The sequence below is a fragment of the Galeopterus variegatus genome, unplaced genomic scaffold (genome assembly GCF_000696425.1).
Source record: "Galeopterus variegatus unplaced genomic scaffold, G_variegatus-3.0.2 Scaffold4144, whole genome shotgun sequence".
NCBI classification, from domain to species: domain Eukaryota; kingdom Metazoa; phylum Chordata; class Mammalia; order Dermoptera; family Cynocephalidae; genus Galeopterus; species Galeopterus variegatus.
Genome location: NW_007730255.1, coordinates 84,054 through 94,620, shown reverse-complemented (window position 1 = coordinate 94,620; position 10,567 = coordinate 84,054).

The following is a 10,567-nucleotide window of genomic DNA, read 5'->3' as shown; positions in this document are numbered from 1 at the left end:
TGGTTTGGGGACAACAGCATAAGCAAACAAATATATTTTAAGGGATTTCTTTTTTCTATACCAACCAAGATAGGCCATGTTAATCCATCATAATGAACAACCCTCAAATCTCAATGACTCCACATATGTTTTTTTCTCATTCATGCAACATGTCCAACATAAATCAGCAGTGATCTCTGCTTAATTTAGCCACTCATGGACCCAAAATATCAGAGGCTTCATTTAACTAATGATTCTATGATCACTGAAGCAGGGAAAAGGAAATTTGTACTTGAGCACTGCCAATTAACTGCCTACATTTGGAGGTGACACATGTCACCTCCACTTTTATTTTATTGGTCAAAGCAAGTCATTGGCCAAGTCTAATTTCAAGGGGGCAAAAAATCACAATCTTTTTTTTTTTTTCTTTTCCTTTTTTTGTCTTTTTCCGTGTCCGGCAACGGATCGCAACCCTCAGTGTCGCCCCCGTACTGGACCGGGACCGGCAACGGGCCCGCAACCCTCGGCGTCGCTCCCGCGCCTCGCTCAGCCAGTGAGCGGGAACCGGTCTGTATGTGGGATCCGAACCCTCGGCGGGAGCGCCGCTGCACTTCCCAAGCGGCGCACTATAGCAGTGCACCACCGGGCTGGCCCAAAAAATCACAATCTTAACAGGGCCCTAGAAGAAGGAAAACCAGAATATTTGTAAATATCTCTAATTATTACCATACTGTCTCTTCCCTGTGATTGACTCACAGGAGTTTAATAATGCAATGTAATTTGGTGAAGTTTGAGAATTTAGCATGGAGTGTTTCAACTATATGTGAGTGGCTCTAAAGGTCTTGATAAGGTCTAATGTCATGGGGAAGGTAGATATGTAGCTCATGTGTTAGCTTTCTGGTTCTCTACTTGTCACATTTACTGTAACTCGAGGAAGGTGGTAAAATGGTATCTCTTCTGAGCATACTTAGTTGGTCCTTATGAAAACATTTTATTGTTGTAGGAAGTAAGAAAATTTTTCTCTCCCTCTGAAGACCTGGCATGTTTCCACTTGTAAATTAATTAGAATCTGTTGACTTTGCAGAAACCAGGTTATAAACTTTGCATTAGCCCCAAGAATTAACATATTTTTAACCTGCATTCAACCTTGTTTTCTCTTTTGTAATTAATTTTAAATAATTGCATTATATTTCTTCTTTTTATAAACTACCTCAAGCCCTTCTGTGAATAAAATGGAGAGTGAATTAAAAATAGGAATTGAAAATAAAATTGTCACTTTGTTAAAAACAATAGTTTTTCCAGTTGTGACACTGTACAATAATAATGCAAGATATTATCACTGGGGGAAACTGAGTGAGGAATATACGTGACCTCTGTGTATTATTTCTTACAACTGCATGTGAATCTATAGTTATCTCAAGATAAAAATGATTTTCTTAAAAAAAAAATATCTACAATAGCCCCCCCAAAGAGGGTTGACTGCTAGTGCTGGTGCTAGAAATCTCTTTAAAAGACATGAAAAATGCCAAGATTCTCTTCCAAAATGATAATTTAATTTAAAAATTTCCAATATACCATGCAAAAGAAATCATTGTGGCAAAAACTTGGGACAACAGTCAAGAGATATTTTCATGAATTAGTAAAAAAAATGGCAAAAGATTTATACATAAAGAAAGCTAGCTTGCTTTTTTCTATCTCTCTCTCTTTCTTTTTTCTTTCTTTCTTCTCTCTTTTCCTTCCTTCCATCTTTTCAAAAAATATTACTAAACCCCTGCTACTGCTGAAGACTATGGTAAGCGATCAGTAAGACAAAAAGGTGTCTGCCCACATAGTGCTTATATTTTAATAAAGGAGATGGTAAATAAGCAAATAAATAAAACAGTTGCAATTGTGGTGTGCTCTGAAGAAGACTAAGAATGTGCTGAGATGGGAATAATGGCATGAGGTGCCACTCTAGACAAGGTGGTCAAGAAGAACTCTCTGTGGACATGAAGGTGGAGAAATGACCAAGGTTGTTAAGAGCAGGATGGGATCATTCCAAGCAGAAGGAACAGTGTGTGCGAAAAGCCTTGCAGGGAGGTGGGTCTGAGTGCATTTGAGAACCAGGAAGTTGCCAGTATGGCTGGCATGTGGTTAGCAAGGAAAAGGCATGAGGGGACATTGAAAACATCATAGGCAAAATCCAGACCAGTAGCTCCAAGTGTTGTTATAGGTGACAGTCAGCTAAGGTTGACATGGGTATTTGTAAGAAAATAATCTGAGTGATTCATTTTCAGAAATGAATTATCTGAGGGTGCTTTATGGAGATGGTAATTAGTTTCTAGCCCGTTTTGTTTTATTCGTTTTCCCAGAGGGTCCCTGAACAGATAAAGCTCTCCTGGAGATGGTAACTAGTTACTAGCCCCCATTGTTTTCTTCATTCCCTGGTGTTTCTCCCTTCACAGGGCTTAGGTAGGCCTTCTTTGTGGGCTTGTCCTGAGCCCCCAAACAAAGAATTCCTTGCAAGGGGGTAATAAATTTTAGCCGTCATTCAGGAAGATTGTGCACCATGAGGAAGAGGGGGAAGGGACTGGAGTACTAGGAAGTAAATTGCTCGCTCCAGCCCTTTTCTGTGTGCCTGCCCTTCAGACACCCAAATACTGTAAGGCCATAATTAAAGTCTCACTTTGCTGTACCTTGGGTCTCTGTGTCCATCCTTTGGCATTGGATGGGTGAGGGCATTTCTTACAGTACTGATGTTTGTTTTAAATGAATAAATTCATTATCGAACTAAGGAACTTAAAGTAGTTACCCTTTGTCTCTCTGCTGTCTATATCATTGTCATTTCCATTTTCTTCCATATTCAATTTCCAGTAAGAAAGTTAATGAACATGGAGGTTACACAGATACAAAATGGGAAAGAAAAGTCAGAATTAGAGGCTGTTGTTAGAGCCCTACAACTCCTCCTGGGGAAACTCCACCTGGTTGCTGTACACAGGATAGAATGTAAGTATGTTATGATTCTCAGAGCCAGGTATTACCACTGGGAAGGACTCTCTGCTCCTCATGTCTTTTCCATCTGCCAAAAGTTATTGCTTTATTAGAGATGAAGTTGAATACAATATCCCTTGCAGGGGTAACACTGTGACTTACATTTCACATTAAAGATTAAATGAATATCCTGGGGAAAAGTTATCTCCTAGGGGTATGGAGGGGATTACACTAGATGAGAAGATATCCAGAGAATTAAACTTCAATGGTAACATCTTACTTGTTATAGTTGTGAGTTGGATGCATGGGTGATGGAAGTCTGACTCTTCCCAGTATTTTGGACTTTGTATGTGTTTCTCTCCACCGTCCTGGTCCACAGTCTGAATGGTGAGAGAAGCTGGGAGCTCCGAGAGGCTTTAAGAGAATAGGCACAAAAGTTAAAGAGAGAAAATGAGGCACAAAGAGGAGATCATAGGATTTCTCCAAGAGAAGCAAGGATTATTGGCAACTGAATAATAATTTATTGTGTGGAAGGAAGTTACACAGGGAAAACTAGATTTTCTTCAGTTTGTAGACATCTGTCTGTAAGTAGAATATGAAAATGTTTTTGTTGGATTTACACTTCAGGGAAAACAAATCTTAACGTTTTAGACATTAGAATGATCTCCTGAAAGGGCCAGTTGCATGAATCTGTTGTCCAGTGATAATTAAAAAGGAAGGAATTCCTCATATCTGTGCTGGTTTAGATGCAGTCTATCCTGATGTAAGAATTACCTGCAGTCTTCACTAGAACAAGGAACTACGATTCTGGTAGGAACTAAACTCAACTGACTCGACTCTTAGCACCCTAATTTCAGGCGCTAGGAAACCTGCTACACTCGTAAGTGGGGAAGGATAACTCATGAGACCGCTTGGGCCTGGCACTGCAGCTGAGGTACCTTGTTAAGAGGGTTCAAGTCCCTCAGGTTATCAGCCAACCAACTGTCATTGGCAGAGAACTTACTTTAATATGAAAGGAAACACTTATCTAGGTTAGTATTCCAAGAAATTTAAGAACAGCTGCAACTTGGCTGGAACTCTTGTTTATCTTTTTAATTGTGTGTATATGCCCAGAGGCTCTACAATGGCTCTAAATATAAAGAATAAATTGTGTGCAGGAATTCGGTAATTAAGAGTCTCCTGCTATTTCCTGTGTGGTAATATTCACAGACCACCATGATAATACACTCACAGGAGGCTGAGATAGAAAGGAAGTGCCAGGAGAAAGCTCAAAAGAAATGAGCAATTTAGCAGTAATATTTCATAATCAAACCTGCATATGTTGGGTTTTTAGCAAATTCAAGGCTACCTGGAGTATGATCATATAAAGTCACTTGAATTTTAGAACTCACTCCTTTACTTATAAAATTAATTCTGCTTTTCAAATAAATCTTGTTTCTAACCCCACAATACTTTCTCAGTAGTCCCTCCATTTGATGCGGCTCTTTTAAACTGAGTTTTTAGGTCGGCACTTGTTCAAATGCAGATTATGATTCAGTAGGTCTGGAGAGGGTCTGAGATTCTGCACCTCTAAAAAGCGCCCAGGGGTTGCTGATGCTGCTTGCTGGTCTGGTAACAGTGCTTTGAGTATAAGGTTTTAGAGAACTTCAAAACTAGGCCAACAGGTACAATTTTAGATTTTAGAAGACACTCTATTAAATAATAATAGCAAATGAAATAAAATAAAATTCAGACAACAGGAAGCTAGGATGATTTTCAAAGCTAAATGGTTATATCTCTTTGAGCCAAGGGGGAGCTCTTGCAAGTTGAGACCTCGAGAGCAAGCTGGCAGACAGAGCAGTGTAGACCAGCCAGGCAGGCCAGAGGAAGGAGGGATCAGCCCAAATTACCATGCCCAAGGGGTTATGATAAACTCAGATCTACTCAAGGCCATTTTCAGTGTCTAAGAGTTACAGACCAGTTGAGGGTGTCCAGCAATAACCTTAATTGAGCAAGAGGTAATGACTTTATTCCGAAGGTGTCAATCTAGATTGAAATTAGACCTGTCTACCTCTGGGTGGGAAGAGACAAAGTCCAGGCTTGAGGAGGTGGTTGGGCCCTGGTAAATGGGCTGAGGCTCTGAGCATGGTGTCTATTACAGAGAAGAACTATACCTGGGCAGAAATCCAGGCAATCAGATGGCTGGACACGCAGGCTGGAGGTTAGGGAGAAAGCTCTAGCTTAGTGATCCCACCAGATGCTGGGATCAGGGCAGCAAAGCTCATCTCATGCCCTTGAACCTCAGCTGTTAATTCACTAGCAGGCCTGTTTCCAATTAACTCATGAATTGGGTGAGATTGAGCCTACAAATCCGAAGTCTTCAATACCTGGAGTTAAGTGTTGTTTAGAGAAAGAAGGTGTGGGCTTGCCAAATATTTTGTGCCTGTTATATGTTAGGCACTATGCTGGGTGCTTAATACATACCACTCATGCATGATTAAAGAATTTTGTCCTGGGAAGACAGGAAAATAAGTTAGATGTAATCCTTTGAAGAATTACTAGTCTAGTGGGAGAGGCAAACATTGACATCAATAATTACAAGTTCTCATAGTCACCTAGATGACTGTGGGAAATGGAATGAAAGTGACTGGAAGGGAAATATAAAAGCAAAACTATCTGTGGACTTTGCATACTCGACTGTGAATGCTAGCCATTCCATTCGAATCAGTGATTAGCAAGAACAATTATTAAACAGTATCAGGAGGACGATTGCCATTAAAGAAAGTTTGCATTAAACTAGGGGTAAAATACTCTTGTAGAAAATGTGAACATTAGGGCCGGCCCGGTGGTGCACTGGATAAGTGCACCTCTTGGGAAGCGAGGAGGCGCTCCCGCCCGAGGGTTCAGATCCCACATACAGACCGGTTCCCGCTCACTGGCTGAGCGAGGCGCGGGAGCAACACCGAGGGTTGCGATCCCGTTGCCGGTCCCCGGTCCGGTATGGGGGCAACACTGAGGGTGGCGATCCGTTGCCGGACACGGAAAAAGACAAAAAAAAAAAAAAAAGAAAATGTGAACATTAACCTTGTGATCATGATAAAGGCAAGTCCAAGAGAAATACTGTTCCTTCTCATAGAAAATTGATTACCTTTTCCTTCTGTGAGAACAACCAAATTGGTGAGCAGCTGTTGTTGATGATCTCTGTCCCCATCACTTAACCTTCTTAACTGCCTTCTAAATTGCCCCATCAAATCTCATTGCAGAAGCAGACTGATTTTCTTTATCCGGGAGTTGACAAAAGTTATCTTGCAAAATATAACTTTAATACATGTAGAACATAGGGAAATAAAAGTCCAAATTGACTGCAAAGCTGTTTCCTAAGTTCAGCACGGTAGTGGAGCACCCATAAGAATGGGATTGAACCTGGGTGTCACGTGTTGAAGTCAGCAGGGTCCAGTTAACAACCCACGATGATCCCTGTAGCTGTAACACTTAGTAAAACTATGAAACTGGTTTTTATCATTCAGATGGCTGCTTACCTCATATCTTCCTATCCCTCAATTATACCAAAAAAGTTCTTTCTACTTTGGCCACATTGCATTCTCAGAGGAGAGATTCAGGCCTGAACCACTAAACTGACAGTAATTTAAGGGGCATTGAATGGCCCAACATAGAAATATTTCCCTTACCGATGTCTGAAATTTGACTTGTTATGTCTGCCTTTGTTTTGTCAGTTTGGGTTGTGCAACGTTGCTAGTCCTGGAATTCTTTTACATAGTACTATATCTGCAATTAGCATTAAACTATCACTGGTGCCACACACGATTAACAATTTTCTGAACTGCTAGGCATGCCTTACATTAGATACCTGAGTCAAAAGGGAATAATACAGCACATCATTTTCTTCCTTGGAAGAGGAAACCATCAGTAAGAATGTTGTTTGTTATTGTACTAGTCTATACAGAAATCCTTCTATCATCTATCTGGCTATCTATTTTAAGGAATTCAATCACCCAGTGATTGTGGAGGCTGGCAAGTCCAGAATCTGTAGGGCAAACTGACAGGTTGGAAATTCAGGTAAGAGTTGATATTGTACTCTTGAGTATGAAATCTGCGAGGCAGGCCAGGCAGGCTGGAAACCCAGGCAGGATTTCTGTGTTGTGGTCTTAAAGCCAAATTTCTTCTTTGTGAAATCTGTCCTTGCTCTTATGACCTTCAACTGATTGGATGAGGCCCACCCACGTTATGAAGGGAAATCTGTTTTCTTAGTGTACTCATTTAAATATTAAATATTAGTCATATCTAAAAGATACCTTCACAGCAACATCTGGTGTTTGACCAAACTGGACACCATAGCTTTGTCAAGTTGACACACAAAATTAACCATGACAGCTGTATTCATATGGAACATGGGACTTAACTTATATTTCTAAAAACTAAAAATGTCTAACCATTGATTAATTTTTATCAATCACTGCTTGATCTAGTCCTCATCTTCACCTCCAGGCTTGAATAGATCACACATTTCTAACTTACCCTAAGTAGTTTGGGGAACCTAAATTATGCCACTTGTCCTGTGGCAAGTGCCTGTGCTCTGGATCGAGAACTTTCACCACCTCCATCCACAAGGTGGAGAGGGGCTGATCACAGAAGCTTCTTCACACAGATCTCTTGTGAGATGCCCATTAGCCCCTCCCTGTCTTTGGGTTCATTAGTTTTAATAAAATCCTATCAGTCCACACTGTGCACAAGGACTGTTGTAAGCGCTTTATAAACACTAATTCATTAATCCTTATAGACTATGAGATTGATACTATTATGATCTCCATTTTTTTCCCACCAATTTAGGAAACTTATTCAAGATCACAGGGTTAGCCGATGGCTCTTAACCATTCTGTTAATTATTAGGCTACCTGCATGTTTAAGAAAGGTGTTTTGTTACATCTTGCAAGAAGCCAGAAATTAAAGTGTGTACCCACCTCCACTTATCATTATCATGAATAAAATGAGAAATGTTTACTAGATTACGTAACTGTCTTTAAAACAAAAGCAGTTTAATCTCTTTTTAATTTAATTGGGCCAGCTTTAAAAATTTGTGCATTGCATTTGGTATGCAAATAATCAGCATGAGTCTTTCAACTCTAAAATTTTTTCATAGGTTAACCTCATCAATTTTTCAAAAACCCTACTGATTGGATTAGTGACAAAGATCTTTGGAGGCATGACCATGAGTTTCAACCAACACTGTCCCTGTTGCATACAGACAATAGAGAACGAGCCCAGTGATTATTCTATACATAAGATGTATCTATGCCTTGGCTGGGAGTTTTTTTGGTTACAGAAATGCAATCCTCCAAGTTGTCACCATTATAAATAAAATCAAGCTACAATAGCACATTTTACTTAAAAATAAGTTGTCATTATCTAAGGCACATATGATATGCCATGTATATGGAATTTGATTCTTGACTTGAAAAATATGTTTAAGATCACATTGAATCAGCTTAGCAGAAAAATAATTATAAAATTTGAAAATCTTTTTTTCCTTTTTGCTTCTTACTAAATTGATGTCGAAGGGGCACTTTCTACCCTGAAGGAGACTGCTGTCTCATCTGATAAATCATCTAAGCTCCAGTAAATGTATGCCATCACCCTCAGGAATGACAAGTCTCTCTTTGTCACGCTTGTGGGAGTTGAGCAATGTCACTATACAAGAAGTTGTCGAATAACCTTCTCTCAGACCTTCCAAACTGCATGCAACTTCTTGAGAGGGATCTTGATTAAGGCCAGTGTTTTCACAGGTTGACAGGGTCTGGAGAAGAGGGTCACTGAGCATTCTGACACTTTTAAGTTCCATTTACAGTAACTTTTTGAAAATCCATAGGTTTTGCTGCACTTATAATCATTTGCCAAATAATAAAATGAATACAGAATATCTGATGTTCAGATTTATCTGCATTTGGCTTTATTCTCTCAAAGATAGGTGCTTTTGAAGGCAAAGTATACAAGGCCTGGCTTGACTAAAAGGGCACATTATTGATATTCTCTACGTTTTGACCAAATGCCTTTCCCTTTAGTGTCTTTTATTCTACAGCTAGTCAGCCACACACAGATGTGTGGCTCTGTCAATGAGGTAGATGCATTATGACAGCAAATGGAAAAGAGGTCATCTATTGCCCTTATTCTGTGCAAAACTCAAAAAACAAAGCTAGATTTTACTGAAGACAAACCCATACCCAGAGGAAAGAATAATTTTTAAATGCCAATTGTATTTCTTAACCAAATGTCTGAAAATATTTAAACTCTATCCAGTTTTACAGTTTCTGCTCTTTTTGGTGTATTCAATTCTCTTTCAATGTCATTTTGGCTTAAAACTAACACACCACATTTACATCTCCTGACCAAAAACCTTGGGACATCATAAAAATGCTAATTAAGTATTATTATTTCATGCATCCAACAATGCTGATTTCATGAAACTGCACAAACAGGATTTCTTTAAGTTGCTTTATTGATGACAGAAACTGCAAAATTACAGATGTAATGAGGAACCTGCAAATAATAAAGAATGTATCTATTGCCAGCAAAATACAATTATTCCAGGTCCTTTCGACATACAAATATAGAGCTCTTCACACCAGATGGCTCTTGTGTAACACAGCCATTTTAGAAAGTTTAATTGTGCTTCTACAAAACCTTTGAAGAATGAGGTAGTTTCCTTTACCTGCTGTATTTTCCACATTTCCATTATTACATTTTTAGTGAGCTTAAATCCTTTTAACAAAACCTTTAAACAATCTTTCATGGAAGCCAAGCCTCATTTACAAAGTGTTTATTTCTTTCTACTTTGTTTTTCTTAAAGAGGACTTCAAGAATCACTGTACAACTGTAGACATTTGAGACTTGCAGGGGCTGGCATTTATCATTACAATAGTAATCACACTCAGATTCAGATGCAAGAGAACAGGTTCCCAAAATCTCATAGTTAGGTTGATATTCTGTCCCTATGTATAAGCTGATTTAAAAACCAGTTCCTCAAACTTCTTGTTTCCCCTCAGCCGCCATATCAAGTAGGCACAAATTCTTCGTTAAGTATGTCAGGCTCCAGCTCCAAGTATTAGCTAACGGGGTTTACTGTGGGATCATTCACTGCTATAAGTCACCAGGAAAACACCTGCAGAAGTTACAGATGTGTACAGCCTAGCTAGCTTCTTTTTAAGACCTGATTCAGAGTCTCCCAACAGCCAGTCTTCAGAGAATTCCTGCACTGTTCAATACTTACCGGTGGAGTAGTAGAAATTGAGGCAGGTATGAGGGTATGTCAAAAAGTACACGGAAAGATTCATATTATTTTTCAATTCTATTTTCCCAGGAACTTTTTGAAGTACCCTCGTATTTGCACTCCTTTCTTAACCCTGAGAATGACATTAATAAACCACATGAAACTAGTCTGAGGACAACGCAGCATATTGTTGCAAATTTTAGTTAAAAACTAAATATCTAACCAACTTCCAAATCAGTTAACCTTCACCAGGGAAAGGAGGGTGGTGGTAAATAATATTTCTAAGGAAAAAAAAAGTCATGCTCTACTCCTTGTTACTTATTCTTTTTTTTTTTTTTTTTTTTTTTTTTTTTTTTT